The 15,400-nt window shown below is 41.9% G+C and overlaps 1 protein-coding gene and 1 non-coding gene across 3 annotated transcripts in view; one reads left to right on the top strand and one right to left on the bottom strand.

Moving 5' to 3' along the window:
* LOC140848000 (serine/threonine-protein kinase TAO1-like) overlaps window positions 1-15,400 on the bottom strand; it is a 398,025-nt gene that overhangs the window by 333,050 nt on the left and 49,575 nt on the right. The window lies entirely within an intron of this gene.
* On the top strand, window positions 14,664-14,771 carry LOC140848106 (U6 spliceosomal RNA). The gene has a single exon (XR_012128655.1). It is a non-coding gene; the product is annotated as a U6 spliceosomal RNA (small nuclear RNA).

Here is a 15,400-nt window from a genome sequence, read left to right as displayed (position 1 = left end):
CCGTGCGGGGAAATGCACAAGGGCAGGGGAGGGGCCAGGAGCCTCCCACCCAGCCCTCGGGTCCACGGGCAGTCACGCCCTTTGGATGACCTCCTCCGGCATCAAGTGCAACCAATTCACGCACCAAGTGTAACTGATAACCAACCCTAACCTAACAAAAAGACCCGAAATTGCATAATGGCACAAACACAATAGACATTTTTTTCTTGCCTATGCAATAACACTGGGTTGTTGAACAGGAAGGCAGAGATCCAGGCTGCTAGAATCTCTGCGAACATGGATTTCTAAAAAAAATAGGGAGGAGAAAGAGGGTGGAGGAGACTACATGGTAGTTTTAGTGGTCAAGCCTGGAGGCGGTGCACGTCATTTTGCTACATTTCCGTAGTCTAGAATGCATTCGGATAGTGATCCTTAACTCCAGGCGGAAATGGGAAAGGTAGACCTTGGCTGGGCAGCCACCTCCTGGCCATCACTCTACTCTATGGAATGAGGAGCATATATAGTCATATATCTTCAGCCTTCTCTAGACAGAAAGGTAAGAACCAGATCCATGCTTCCTACTCAGATTTGTCTGCCTCCAAAGTCTCTGCTTCTGAACACTGATGATTCTAAAAGCCACCTATGGGCCCAGGATTGCCCTTCAGTGTGTCCATGTTTCAGATCATTTCATTCTCAAAGCAACTCTAAGTAGTGCGTTCTGTCATCTGTTAGACAAAAAAAAAAAAAAAAAAAAAAAAAAAAAAAACATGCCCAGAAGAATTAAACAGCATGTTCAGTTCTTTCATGATGATTAGGTGGTAAAGGATGTGTTTGATCAGGGCCTGCACCACCCAGTCCCTGATCTCGTCAGCACCCCAGGACCATTTCAGCTCTGTATGCAACCCGAGAGCCAAGTGCTGAGATCAGCCTCGAAGAAAGTCTTCTGCCAGTTATCCCAGGAGCAGAATGGAGCCGGCTGTCCCCTGGGGTGGCACCAAAGGCCCCAGGACATCCTATGGGCTATTATTTTGGCTTATATAATGCCCTCGCCAGATTATCTCACTTTCCATTTAATCCTTGCTGTGGGTTATCCCAGAATTCCACAAGAAAACACTCGGCTGAGAGAAAAAAGTTTTGGCTTTTGACTCAAAAACCTAATGAACTTGCAGCTTTTGGAATACAATATTTCTTCCAAAGAGTCAACCATTTGTCAAGACTAAAGAGCTATAATTCTGTTCACATACTACTTTGAAGTTGAAAACTAAAATTGCATTTACTAAACATAGATTTTAAAACCTCTATTTTCAAAATAACCACAGACCAATTTTTCTATAGAAGAGCCTTAGAATAAATTTCATAGTGGTTGCTCCTTCTAAAAAGATTTCATAGCATCGTGTATATGAGCCCAGGTTTTGAAGCCAGTTTGCAAATGTGTAAACCTCAGCTCTGTCAATTCCAGCTCTGTGACCTGGGCAAAGGTACTTGATTTCTCTAAGCCAGTATTTCCCAATCTATAAAACAGGGACAAATCCAGTCCCCTATATTAGAATTCTACGAAGAGTAAAGGACTTAATATGTTGGATGTTTTCCCTGAGCAGAATGCTTGGTCTGTGGGAAGCATTCACCAGACTGTGTAAGGTAGTGAGGTATTTTATTTTCTTGGATTTAGAACCCCTCATGATGAATCAGACAGAAATTTCCTGTAACTTCCTGAGCCTATCAATCAACACAGTACTAGCAGTCAACCTGTGGGTAGAATCTGTCTCTCATCCTGTACCAAAAGGGTGGCTCCCTGGTTCCAGAATGTGTATCCCCTCAACTAAATTTATAGCTGGCCCAGTACATGTGGTCATTTGCACCTCCAGAAGTAAAAGGAGAAAAAGGCTTTATAGTGCAGTAGTTAAAATTTTTAGCTCAGTTTGGGGGCCAGCAAGACACATACTAGGAGTCTTACATTCTGTGTGGCCTTGGGCAAGTCACTTTTACAGTTCTCATCTTTCTTACCTTTCAGCGGGCTTCAAATAATACCATCTTTATAATCTTACTATGAGGATTAAGTCTGATGTGATGGACACTACACTGAATACTTTATAAATATAGGGTGTCTTCAGTGAGTACAGAAATCCTTTAAGTCTTGCAATGGATACTCATTCTCATTAAATAAAGACACAGTAAATATAAATGAAAAAATGGCACCATCACTATGGAAAATAGTTTGGTGGGTCTTTAGAAATTAAATGTGGGATTATATGTGATCCAGCAATTCTACTCCTAGGTATATGCTAACAAAACTGAAAACATAGGTCCATGCAAAAACATGTACACAAATGTTCATAGCAGCTTAAGTCATAATATCTAAAATGTGAAAACTACCCAAACATCCATCAACTGATGAATAAACATAATCAAAAATTATTCAGCAATAAAAAAATGAGGTACTAAGACATTCTGTGACGCAAAGGACCTCAAAAACTTCATGCTAAATGAAAGAGGCCAGACCCAAGTTGTGTGATCCCATTGGTATGGAATGTCCAGAACAGGCAAGCCCATAGCGACTGAAAGTAGGTAAGTACTTGTCTCGGGCTGTGATGCAGGATCTGAGGAGCTAACTAGTACGGGCTTGGTTTTTGGAGTGATTAAAGTATTCTAAACCTCGATTGTGATGATGGCTGAGTAACTCTGTAAACACATGAAAAACCATTGAATTATACACTTAAAAACAGGTGATTGCTGTATATTGTGTAAAGCTGTTTACAAGTAATATATGTACTGGTAACTCTATCTGCTATAGGTTCTTAGCCGGAATGCATAACATACTGCCTTGTGAGTTATGATTATTCAAATTAAAGCTCTCAAATGAATAGCAAGATAGAGAAGCCGAACTTTTTCTCTGAAATGTCCTGCTATTGTCAGAGTCTCACTGTGTTCCTAACCAGAAATCAAGTTGAATTAAAACGCCACAGCAAACACCAAGAAAGTGAAAGTGGGGAACTTTTTCCTTCGCAGGTGTAGGAACTAGGCCCCGTGCTGCCTGCTCTCTCTCCAGTCAAAGGGCACTCATTTCTCACTGATAAATACATTCTCTTTCAGACAGAATCAAACAGTTTGAAGATCAGGATTTTGTTTTAAAGAGGCCACCAGACTAAAACATTTTAGTCACTTACTCAATCACACCATTGTTTGAATTTTTCCTTTGTGTTTATGGGTTGTTATAGGAAAGTAAATGAATTTATTCATTTAATTAACATTTATTGATCCACCGCTCTGTGCCAGGAACTAGTCCAGGGGTTAGATATGCTCAAATTATTGATCTACTTGAACAGCATTACCTCAAGATGGCTGGGGTGTTATCATGGAAATAAAATAGGAATGTAAATAAAATGAAGGTCTAGTTAGCCATCCAGAAAAAAGTGAATATGATACTTTAGTTGCCTAAGATTTTTAAGCAAAGCATGATGATATTTTACTGCCCATTGAGAAACCATTTCTCATTACTCTGTCCTATGCCTTCTATACACACGCAAGTATTATTGTTCTGAAGAGAATGTTGAAAGGAATTTATTTTCCAGTGAAAAACCAGATTGTCCAAATATGAATTCCAACTACAGTTTCCAACATAATAAACGGGGACAAGTGGCACAGAAGGAGCTTGCATGACCCACTGAGACACCAGGCTTGAGTCCTTCTGCCTCCTCTGTGCTGGGAGCTTTACCTTAGCTGTTCCCTTCAGATTTCAACTGGCTTCTATTACCTCTAGATTTAGCTTCAGCAACAAAGTATTGAAAACTCAATTTGCCATTCTTCAAAGTGCATTGCTAGACAAAATGAAGTTCAAAGCAACAAAGAGCATTTGATCATTAGGATATCGCCCCTTGCTGTGGCGAAACCACATGGCTGGGCCCACCTCCAAGGCTGGAATTAATGAAAGAGCCAAGATTCTCAGGGACAGCCTTTAACTGCAGCCTGCTTAGCCCACAGAGCCTGCGCCTTTTACTGCTCTTGGCATGTCTGCCTGTGTTTCTAATGGATCACCTCCCCTCGGGAACATGTACAGAGAGAAAGGCACAGCCTTACGAATTCGTGTTTCCATTTCTTCTCTACTCTTTAGAAGCAGACTGAAGGAGATTCACTTATGCTGAAGCAGAAAAGTCTGGAGTCTTAAGATTAAGATAGCGATCAGTTGTGTTCCTCCTCTGCCATTTCTCAGCTGCGGGAATTTGGCACTTGCTCGTGCCCGTGGTGCTGGGTTACGTTATCTCAGCACTGAGTTCCCTAGAGGTGGACCTCATGGGCTCTCAGAACATCAAGATTGCGAGTCCCTCTACCTGCCCTCACTCTTCTTGAGAAGGTGGTTTTGTTGAGTTCAGGTCTAGGGCAGTGCTGGACACCAAGGGGATGGAACTTTTTTTTTTTTGTAGATAATTATTTTTTATTGAAGGGTAGTTGACACACAGTATTACTTTAGTTTCAGGTGTACAACACAGTGATTCAACATTTATATACATGATAATTCTAGCTACCAGCTATCACCATACAAAGTTGTTACAATATTTTGACTATATTCCTTATGCTATACATTACATCCCGGTTACTTATTTATTTTACAATTGGAAGTCTGTACTTTTTTTTTCTTTTTTTTTGAGAGGGCATCTCTCATATTTATTGATCAAATGGTTGTTAACAACAATAAAATTCTGTATAGGGGAGTCAATGCTCAATGCACAATCATTAATCCACCCCAAGCCTAATTTTCATCAGTCTCCAATCTTCTGAAGCATAACGAACAAGTTCTTACGTGGAGAACAAATTCTTACATAGTGAATAAGTTACATGGTGAACAGTACAAGGGCAGTCATCACAGAAACTTTCGGTTTTGCTCATGCATCATGAACTATAAACAATCAGTTCGAATATGAATATTCGTTTGATTTTTATACTTGATTTATATGTGGATACCACATTTCTCTCTTTATTATTATTATTTTTAATTAAATGCTGAAGTGGTAGGTAGATGCAAGATAAAGGTAGAAAACATAGTTTAGTGTTGTAAGAGAGCAAATATAGATATTCAGGTGTGTGCCTGTAGACTATGTGTTAATCCAAGCTAGACAAGGGCAATAAAATATCCATGGATGCAGAATATTTCTCTCATAACAGGGGGAGTGAGGTTCTAAGCCTCACCTCTGTTGATCCCCAATTTCTCACCTGATGGCCCCCCTGCGACTGTGCCTGTCTTAGGTTATTCCTCCCTTGAGGAATCTTACCTGTCTCTGGCGGGGATGGAACTTTGTTAGACAAGAAAGGTAGGAGATTTCTGGTTTTGATCCTGGGGGTCCTCTCCCGATTGCTTCTGTCAGGCTCCCCTTAAGCTGGGACAGGGAAACACAAGCCTGATGCTCCTTGGTGACACTCATTGTGGGTAGGCCACCCAAGATCTCTACTCTTATATGAATGTGGCCCTAATTCCTTTCTGGGGGCTCCCTCTACCCTCTCTAGACTCATCCTGGCAACTGTCAGTGAACCATGTCCGTCTCCAACCAAGGGGCGAGAGCATGAGCCGGGGCCACGTATGTTCTCTCCCCCCAGTGTTTATCTTCAGCAGAATGATTATTTTTTTTAAAAAACTGGACACAGGTGTTTTTCATGGGGAAGAGGAGTGTTTAGGGGAGAATCTTTTATCAGTTCCTGCTGTAAAGCATCCACTCCTCCACCTCCGACTACCCCAGCACACACAGACAGCTGGGGTCCTTGTCCCTGCTCCCCTCCCACTTCTGTTCCATGAGCAACTCCATATCCTTCCAATAAATTCCCTCTTTGTGTTAACCAGGGTCAGTTTCTGTTACTTGAAACCAGGCAGCTGCAGAATAGGTCCAATTTTTCTCAGTTTAATAAAGCCAACTCAGGATATAACTAAGACCTGGTCTCTAAAGATGGTCTATGATTGCAGTTCTTCAAGGAAATCTTAGTAAATGTAACTTCTACTTGTGTAGCGATTCACAGCTTTAAAAACACTCTCTACACACACACACATATATGTGTGTGCACATACATATAGCACAGTCTCATGTTTGTGTGCATATATATAATTATAGAAACAGCGAGAATCTCAAATGAGACCAAGAAACACAAACAGCTCTGTGCCATAAGTAGCTATTGTTCATAGAAGTTATTAACTAAAACACAGAGAAAAATAAAGTGAGTTGCTCAGAAAACTAGTGGGATTATAAAAGTGTTCAGAATCTCTAGCTCCAGTACAGAAGGCATTCAATTAAACATACAACAGGATAAAACTAGATGTTTCAACACTTACTGATGAGCCATTATAGACGGCTCAGCTCATTTAATCCTCTTCATAACCCTCAAAGATGCTGTTAGGCTAATTTAACACTATGAAGCAACTGAGCATGTTAAGTGAATTGTCCTAGCCTTCAGTCAGCTAATTGCAAAGGTGAGACCATACCAGCCCAAGGGAGCAGGGGCTTGGCGCTCACTGTAAAGTCTGCGTCCTGCATGTACACCTTGATGCTCTGCAAAGGGGGAAACATAAACCCTTCCTGGATTTAAATCAGAATAAATGTTCAGTAAATGTTACTTGATAATTGGTTTAACTGTGGATGGAGTAGATCCCTACCACGAAACATAAATCAAAATCAGCTCAAGGTAGATTAAAGAATTTAATGTTTAAAAATGAAACAATAAACTAGAATAAAACACGGGCAAGATTTTTCTGATCTCAGGGTAAAGAAAGCCTAAGCAGAAAAACAAAGGAAGCTTCTTAAAGTAAATTATTGATATATTAGACTGCATACCAATTAAAACTGCCTGTAATAAAAGAACTATGAATTGAATTCAAAGAAAAACAGGAAAAACATTTCCAAACATATTATGTAAGATGAACAGTCATAGTATAAAAACATTTCATTTAAAACAAAAATTAGCACCTATTTTTAAAAAATAGGCAACAGTCTGAAGTTTGTATATCTTTATCCCCTTGAATTAGTCCAGGAGTGGAAGTACAACATAGAGAATACTGTAATACCTGGTTTGGTACTGAACTTACCATGGCACGCATTTAGTAATTATCAAGTCACTATGTGGTACATCTAAAACCAATATAATAGTGTATATCAACTTTATTCCAATAAAAGCAATAGGCAGCACTTGTAAACAGATCACAAAATAAGTAATACATGGACAGAAAGCATCTAATAAAAATGGAGTTTCTCTTATATGTGTATTTATAAATGGAATTTTTTTAATGTATGCACATTTAAGTTTGAATGTATAAGCATATATGCACGTTTGTTTATTGAGAAGTGGAAACTCAGTGGGATATAAACAGATTATTTCATTCTCATCTTATTCTGTGAAATCCCCCCTCTCCTTCCATGCTGACAGCACTAGGCCTAGTCCACAGTTTCTGGACACTTTCAGTTATTAGGAAACTCAGTGCTATTATTTTAAAGCAGAATTTCTTCTCTGATCAGGGTTGTGCCCTGCTCCAACCTTGTTGAGTTCAGGTCTAGGGCAGTGCTGGACACGAAAGGGATGGGACTTTGTTGGACAAGAAAGGTAGGAGATTTCTGGTTTTGATCCTGGGGGTCCTCTCCCGATTGCTTCTGTCAGGCTCTCCTTAAGCTGGGACAGGGAAACACAAGCCTGACGCTGCTTGGTGACACTCATTGTGGGTAGGCCACCCAAGATCTCTACTCTTATATGAATGTGGCTCTAATTCCTTTCTGGGGGCTCCCTCTACCCTCTCTAGACTCATCCTGGCAACTGTCAGTGAACCATGTCCATCTCCAACCAAGGGGCAAGAGCATGAGCCGGGGCCACATATGTTCTCTCCCCCCAACTTTAATCTTCAGCAGAATGATTTAAAAAAAAAAACTGGCCACAGGTGTTTCTCATGGGGAAGAGGAGTGTTTAGGGCACCCTAAGGTAGAGGGGGGACGTGGTCTGGACTTTCTCTAAGTTGGGGTGGGGATGGAGCAAGGTTTGCCTCTGGGGCATAGCTAGGTCCCCCCCTTTTGGCCTAAGGTCTTCTTTTCAGGGGACAAAGAGACAACAGTAGATAGATGGATAGATAGGTACATAGATAGACAGATACATAGATAGATGGATGGATGACAGATGGATAGATACATACATACATACATACATACACACATACATAGATGGATAGATATAGATAGATGATAGATGGACGGACGGATGGATAGATGGATAGGAAGAAAGAACTGGGACCAGCAGTTCCAAGTCTCACTTTGCTGGTTTTCCCTGCCTCTCTGGGACACCGAGGGATGGTGGCAGCCCGAGTGTGCTGCCCAGGAGGTTCCCCGGTGGCCCTGCAGAGCCCCTTTCTCACGGCTCCTGATCTGCAGGCTTGACTGTGCATCGGCCCCTCCACCCCTGTTCCCGCACACACAGCTCCGACGTTCCCCGGAGCCTGGGCTGCTGGGGCTCCTACCAGGGCAACTAAATCACTCTGGCAAGAAGCCTCTGGGGCTTCCCCGCCATGGGGGGCTAAGAAAAGGAGTTAGAATGGAGAGAAAGCAATATACACCCTCACCGTGTGCCCGGGCCCAGCTCCCGCCGCCCGCTCCTCTCCGCTCCGTCCTCTACCCTGCAGCTAGAGGACTCTTCATGAAACTCACATCCCTAAGTCACTCAAAACCCTTTCAAAGACTGCCGGCACCCTTAGGATGAGCCCGAACCTGCTGACAGAGGGCGTGGCTGTGGCCGGCACCTGGCCAGGCCTCACCATCAACCGCTTTGCCGTCCCCTCCTCTACCATCCTGGCCACACCGAATGGCCGCCATCTCCAGTGAGCTGCCCTCTTTCCGTCCGGGCTTCTCCCGTGAATTTCCTCCTCCAGCACGCTCTCCACCCTCCCCAGAGCTACCGCACTTGCCTCCACCCTCCATCTGATCAACGCCTGCTCATTCTTCAGATTTCAATTTAAACCGAACTCCCTCAGGGAGCCCCCATCCGCAGAGAAAGCCAGGCCCCCAGGTCCCCTTTCTTCACCTCCTACACTTCCACACGACTTTGCAGTCATGGACTTGATTGCTGTGCTCCCTAAAAGGCAACGCTTTCACTGGGAGCTGGAACTGCACCTCGCATGTTTACAGGGCTTTGCATCCACAGGACCAGCACCTAGTCACTTGACCCATAATAAGCACTTAAATATAAATGAATTCAGAAACTCGGATTGAAGTCCGCTGAAGGTCTCTGTGGAGTTCTCTGCAGGGCACCGACTGAATAATCCCAAAGGTTCGGTCAAAGAGGAGTGTTTTCAGAAGAGTGGTTATGGCTTAAGGAAAGCAGCAACGGTGGCCCTGGGGACATGAACGTCAGGCAGCTCTTCGCACGCTGACGCATAAAGGGGAAAGCGGGGACCCTCAATCAGGATCACCTCAGAGACGGGGCTGTAAGGAGAAGGGTGCCTGAGCAGAAGCACCGCTGACAGGAGCCTGCAGTTCAGGTGGGAGGGAGTCAGGGAACAAATACCGCAGCCCCTCCCTCCACCCCCTCCCAGAGGAACGGCAAAGAAATATTGTTTCTACTTGGGGTTTCAAACCCTAAAGGGAAATTTGTATTTCCATTCCAATTCCAAACCAATCAAAAGCCACAGGCTGAGGAAGCAGTGATGTGATCCACCTAAACCAGATGGCCAGGGCGCAGGGCAGGGTGGGGAGAGGGCTTGGAAGGGGACACCGTGACCAGCAGAGGCAGGACTCGGCTCTGCATTTCTTTGCACCCACGCCCACTGTCCACATATAGACAGCGGGCCCAGAACAGTCACGTGAATGAATAAACGAAATTGAATTGAATGAAACAGAACTGAACCGAATTATTTCGAACGGCAGAGTAGTTTCCAAGTCAGGAGTTGCCTCATCGTCAAGTTAAACTCACAGACATTGCACCCCGGAATTCCAGCATGCTCACTCTAAGCCTCCTGATTTAGCAGAGTTTGGAACGCACCACATCCCATGTTGCAAGCAATTCCAGTGAGCCCTGCAGCTCCCTGTTACAGAGCATTTTTACGACTTGATGTTTTATCTTTAATTACTGGGTCTCCTTCCCCTCTAAGTTGCAAGGCACAATAATTTGGGCAAAGAAATATTGTTTCTATTTGAGGTTTCAAACCCTAAGAGGCAGTAAATTGTTAACGGTTTATATATGTGTATTAAAAAAAAGAAAAGTGCAATTTTTACGTGGGATTTCAAACATTTTGCAGCCCCATCTGTCCAGGCCTCCAAGTGCTGGTATTAGCTTGCACACAGCAGACGCTCGTGAACATGCAGCTGGTAATTTACCGACGCGGCTTCTCAGAGCGCAGAGCTGTGCGAACAGCAGCGAATGCTGGGCAGGTGGCACGCCAAAGTCACCCACATCCCGTTAGGAGGGCAGTTAACAGAGTCCTGGGGTGAGAAGAGTCACTTGAGCCGAGTCACACTGACTTAAAAATAATGTGTCCGAAAATCAGTCATCTCAGTGGGAAAACTTGCAGAACTTCTCATTTCAAGGAACGACCAACTGATTGGACTGTCCGCTGCTTACCAGTCATGTCATTTTAGTGGAGACCCAGTGTTGAGAAAAGTACCACTGACACCCAGGAATTAAATTTGAACCGAATGCAAACAGTCTGAAGGGTCGTTGGTGTATCCAGGGTTGGGAACCGAACCCCAGCTATCTGTTATCAGAGAACTATCCTTTGTCAGACTTTGAATGTCATAATGAAAATCATAATAATGATTTCACCCACAGTTAAAATACTCTGTGTAAGTAGATGATGCTATGATGGGATTAGAGCAACTACACATAGGCTTAAAAATCACCTACCTTGATATCAAGATCCCCTAAGGCTGTACGAAGAGAGCAAAAAAGACCACAAACCACCCACAGAATTACTGTTTTACGCAGTGAACTTAATTAGCACAGTGATCTGATCAGTTGTATAATAAGTCAATTTAAAAAACTACAGTATTCACTAAAACCAGAGTAGTCTGCTCATTCCAGAAAAAAAGGTAAGAAAAGAGATGAAAACAGAAAAGAAAAATCCCGTGAAAAATACAGAAGCGAGACGGGCACAATTAAGTTAAAAGACAAAGCAAGGCAGGGTCCCAGACACGCGTTGGGGAAATGAAGAAGCTAATTTCTGTAGGATCGGAGCGCCATCTTGTGGAATATAAGAATAGTGCAGCTGAGGATTACGGATCCTCATGTCTTTTTCTCAACTATATACAGTAATTGCAAACAGCATCATCACTTTCTTGGTACATTTGCAATGAACTGAGTGGAACTAAATAGAAAGGTCCAGTGTATGGACGGAAGTTCCCTTATTCTTCTTAGGAGAGACATAGAACATTCCAAACATTAATAATTGAGAAGATGGGGCACACATGAAAACATTCAAAATAAATCTAAAAACAATGAAATTGTAAGTAAAGTTTTCTAAATATTAAGTTTTTCCGTGACTTACTTCTGTTTCACTTGCCCCAATTAATTTATTAATTCATTTGACAATTAATATTTATTGAGCATATATTATGTGCCCAGATTCCACAGTAGGAGCTGGGGATACAGCAGCAAACAGTATCAAGGCCCTGCTCTATAGAGCTTTTATTTCAGTGTGAGAAAGATAGTCAAGATAAGTGCACATAGGGATAAGTGGCAAATGGTATTTGGTGTTATGATGCCAAATTAAATGGGACATGGCAGACAGGAAGTGGGGGATGAAAAAGGAGAGTGCTATCTTAACACAGGGTGGATAAAATGAATACTGAGCAGAAACATGCGCTATGTGAAGGGGGGAGTCATGTGGTTATTGGAGAGAAGTAGAGCCAAAGAGGACTAATAGACAGAGGTGCCTGGGCTCTGGAGTCAGACACACCTGAGCTAGAATCGCAGCCAACCATTAACCAACTGTGTTTCTTGATCTCTCTAAGCTTCAATTTCTTCATCTACAAAATTGGAACACTAAGGCTGTCTTTGTTACACTGTTGGAAGACCAAATGGTGATTAAATTTTGTAAAGATGGTAAAGGCTAAATGCCTCTTTACAGGCACATGGCAAGTACACAAGAAACATTAGCTAATGCCTAACAGGATCAGGTTTGACCGTGTGAAATAATAGATACAGATATTTGAAAACACCTTCTTGATTCTAACATTTTTATGGACCTCTCAGTAGTAATTGCTAATATTTATTGAATGCTTACTCTATTTACCTTATGTTAATTTTTGCAGTATGTCAAAAGGAGGTGACAGTATTTATCATTTCCATTTCACAGGTGAGAAAACTGAGGCCCAAAGAAGTTAAGTGACTCAGCCGTCTTCATTCACACAGCTGCTATGAGCCAGAATTCAGACCCAGGCGGTCTGACTGCAAAATCTTTGTTCTTAGCTAAACATGAATCTGTCTCTCAGCAAGCTGTGCACAAGAGGCAAGTGTTGAAGTCAAAATCTGAACTCAGATTTCTTATTTCTTCCCACTCCCTGGAACTCTCATTCGGAATCACTTGACATAATCATACTGAGATTCAAATCAACAGTTACACAAAAACTGTACCTGTATGATGCCCAAACAATTGGTCAGTGAAAAATAAGATCTCAGATCGCCTACGCCAATTGTTTTGCACACTAGGGATATAGATAACAATCCATTAGGGAGTTGTGAAATCAGTTGGTCAACCACAACCAGCTCCTTTTAAAAAATGGAATAGATAAAATGTGAAGGAAAAGTATTTTTAAGCAAGCTTTTGTCTCGGGTGTGTGTGTGTGTGTGTGTGTGTGTGTGTGTGTGTGTGTGTGTGTGCATGTGCCCACATACCTAAGAACTTAATGTTCTCTGCATTGTGATGTAAAATGCATTTCTTATAGTGGGTCTCAATCTAAGTATCTCGAAAAACACTGATCTAAGGTGATACTCTTTTATCCCTTCAAAAATATTATTGTTTGCCCAGTTACGCTTTTTGTGCTCCAATGTACTCTGTCAAAATCATCTGTGTACACCACACGGTAAATCACCAAAACGGATCTTTCGTTCTTTGTTCATACATGTTGTCGCAGAGAGGCCAAGACGTTACCTATGTGTTGTCAGCAAACCTGAAGCTGAAGTAAAATTTTAATTTTCTTAGTGGTTATTCTTCTCCCCAAAGACCTGTTGGATTTGTTCTTTCATTGAGGAGACAAGTCGTTTTAGCATCATCTATACCTTCTCATTTTGATGATTATGAAATGTGTGTCACACATTGAAAAAACCCAAATTACAGTCCTTAGAGAGACAGGCTGGGTTTTAACTGGTAGGGGAATTTGTAGACCACATGTTCAGCTGTCCTCAGGCACTTTTCAGTTAGACATGTCAGGCATTTATATGGTATATTTGTAAAGGACTAACAATAATTGGAACATTATGGTCTGATTATTTGCTAAAGTAATAAATTTAAGCAATTCAAGTGGTTGAAATTTAAAGGTGCAAAAATATCATGTGACACCAAATAAAATCTTGTTACTATTTTTGCACTTACAGAATTTAGACATCTAGAAAAAATTTTAAAAATAGCTTCCTCCCTTATAACAAAGTCTCATACTTTCATAGACATAACACTGGGAAAAAGAAGGTTTTGATAACATTAGAATTTTCTGTACAAAATCTGATTTGGAGCCAAAAATATCAGTACTAAAAAATAAATGATAATCAAAACTAGCAATCAGTTCTGGTAGTATGGATAGCCGAAGCCAAAGCAAAACAAAAACACAGAAAAACAGAAAAGGTTAAATATGTCCGGTATTTTAGTCCTGGAGTGGCCTAACTTGGTGTCTTTCAGGGTCAGAGAAATTTCCAGAACAAAAGAACAGAGATGATCAGAGCTCTGCTCCACTCACCTCTTCCATATTACCAACACCTTTAATTCTACTATTTCCAGTAATTCCATACATTCAACATACAGAATCTTCTGCGGGTCCCTGAGGCTTGCCATCAGCCCATCAGCCTTCACTTAGATATCCTTTGCTTTCCTCATGTCCTCTGTGTCTCCACAATTCTATTCACAAACCATGAAAATTGGTTTCCAGGATAAACTTACCATTTCTATGGCCCTGACTTCTCTGATCATTTCTTTCAAATACTTTGCCCTCCAATCCTCGCAAACCGGTTCACATTGTCTCTCACTCCCACCATGCCACTTCTGTGACAGGTGTCAATGATCAATCTTTCCTGCTGAGCCTAGAAACAGCTTCAGAATCCTCCTCACCACTGCAGCTTGGGTAGCCATTACCACCTGAATTGAGTTCATATGAGATTAAATGTATTTGCCCTTCCTATCATTAACCATCACAGTGTCTAAAAACAACATTTTGGGGTCCAAACTCTGTATGTCAGACTTGCCCCCGGCACTTGAAAGGGGAATGAAAATCAATGTCAGACAACATGTTTGGTTTTAAGGTTTGGGCAGCAGGGTCACAACATACTGTGTAACAAGAAAACAAATGCCTTCCCTGAAACAAAACAGCCAGGATTATCATGACCAAAAAATAGAAATCTGGTAGTCTCCATTTTGTGTGCTTTGCTCATTGATCAACCAAAAATCAAACCTTTTGTTAAATCAATAGATATTGATTTGCTTAGAAAACATTATATGAGTTTCTTTCAGAAGGGATGGGTTTAAAGAATATATGGTGCTCACTTCAGCAGCACATATACCAAAACTGGAATGATACAGAGAACGTCAGCATGGCCCCATGCGCAAGCATGACACACAAATTCGTAAAGTGTTCCATGTTTTTTAAGTGAATGAATAAAATAAAGAATATATGTTGGGTTGGGCAAAGCAACTGGATTCCCCTCCCCCAATTAACGACACTAAATACCAGAAACTGACATGATCCTTTAGTAAAATAAACATAACTGAGTTAATAACAGCCTTGCAACTTACATGCTGTGTATTCTGTCAATACATCAACCTGTCTGAGTTTTAGTCTCCATATTACAATGGAATAGAAGTTCTTTTGAAGATCAGAGACAATGTACACAAAAAATCCCTAGCGCATAGTAGGTGCCCATTAGTAAAACAGTCATAGGCTTTTTTTTGTCATTGCAAGGCCAGCCGAACAATTCCGGGGGGCTCCATTCACATCCTGATCCAGATGCCAGTCCACAGAGGTACACAGTTGCACCTTCATCCTACCGTCTGGCACACAGAGCTATTGTTTCCTCAAGACCAAAAAAAGCCCCTGAATCAGACATCCATCCACAGGTGGTTTTCCGGAGATAAAAGATGGAGGAAATAGTTTGAGGTTGATTCTATGAGTAGCAGAATCCCTCTTCACTGACATTCTCAGCTCCCAGTGGCATGCCCTCTGCTAGGGCAGCTAAGAATGTTAGAGCACAGACCCTGACGAGCCATGCCCGGGGT

Source organism: Manis javanica, chromosome 2 (genome assembly GCF_040802235.1).
Source record: "Manis javanica isolate MJ-LG chromosome 2, MJ_LKY, whole genome shotgun sequence".
NCBI classification, from domain to species: domain Eukaryota; kingdom Metazoa; phylum Chordata; class Mammalia; order Pholidota; family Manidae; genus Manis; species Manis javanica.
The sequence above is the reverse complement of the archived record's forward strand: the minus strand, read 5'-3'. Positions and strand labels throughout refer to the sequence as shown.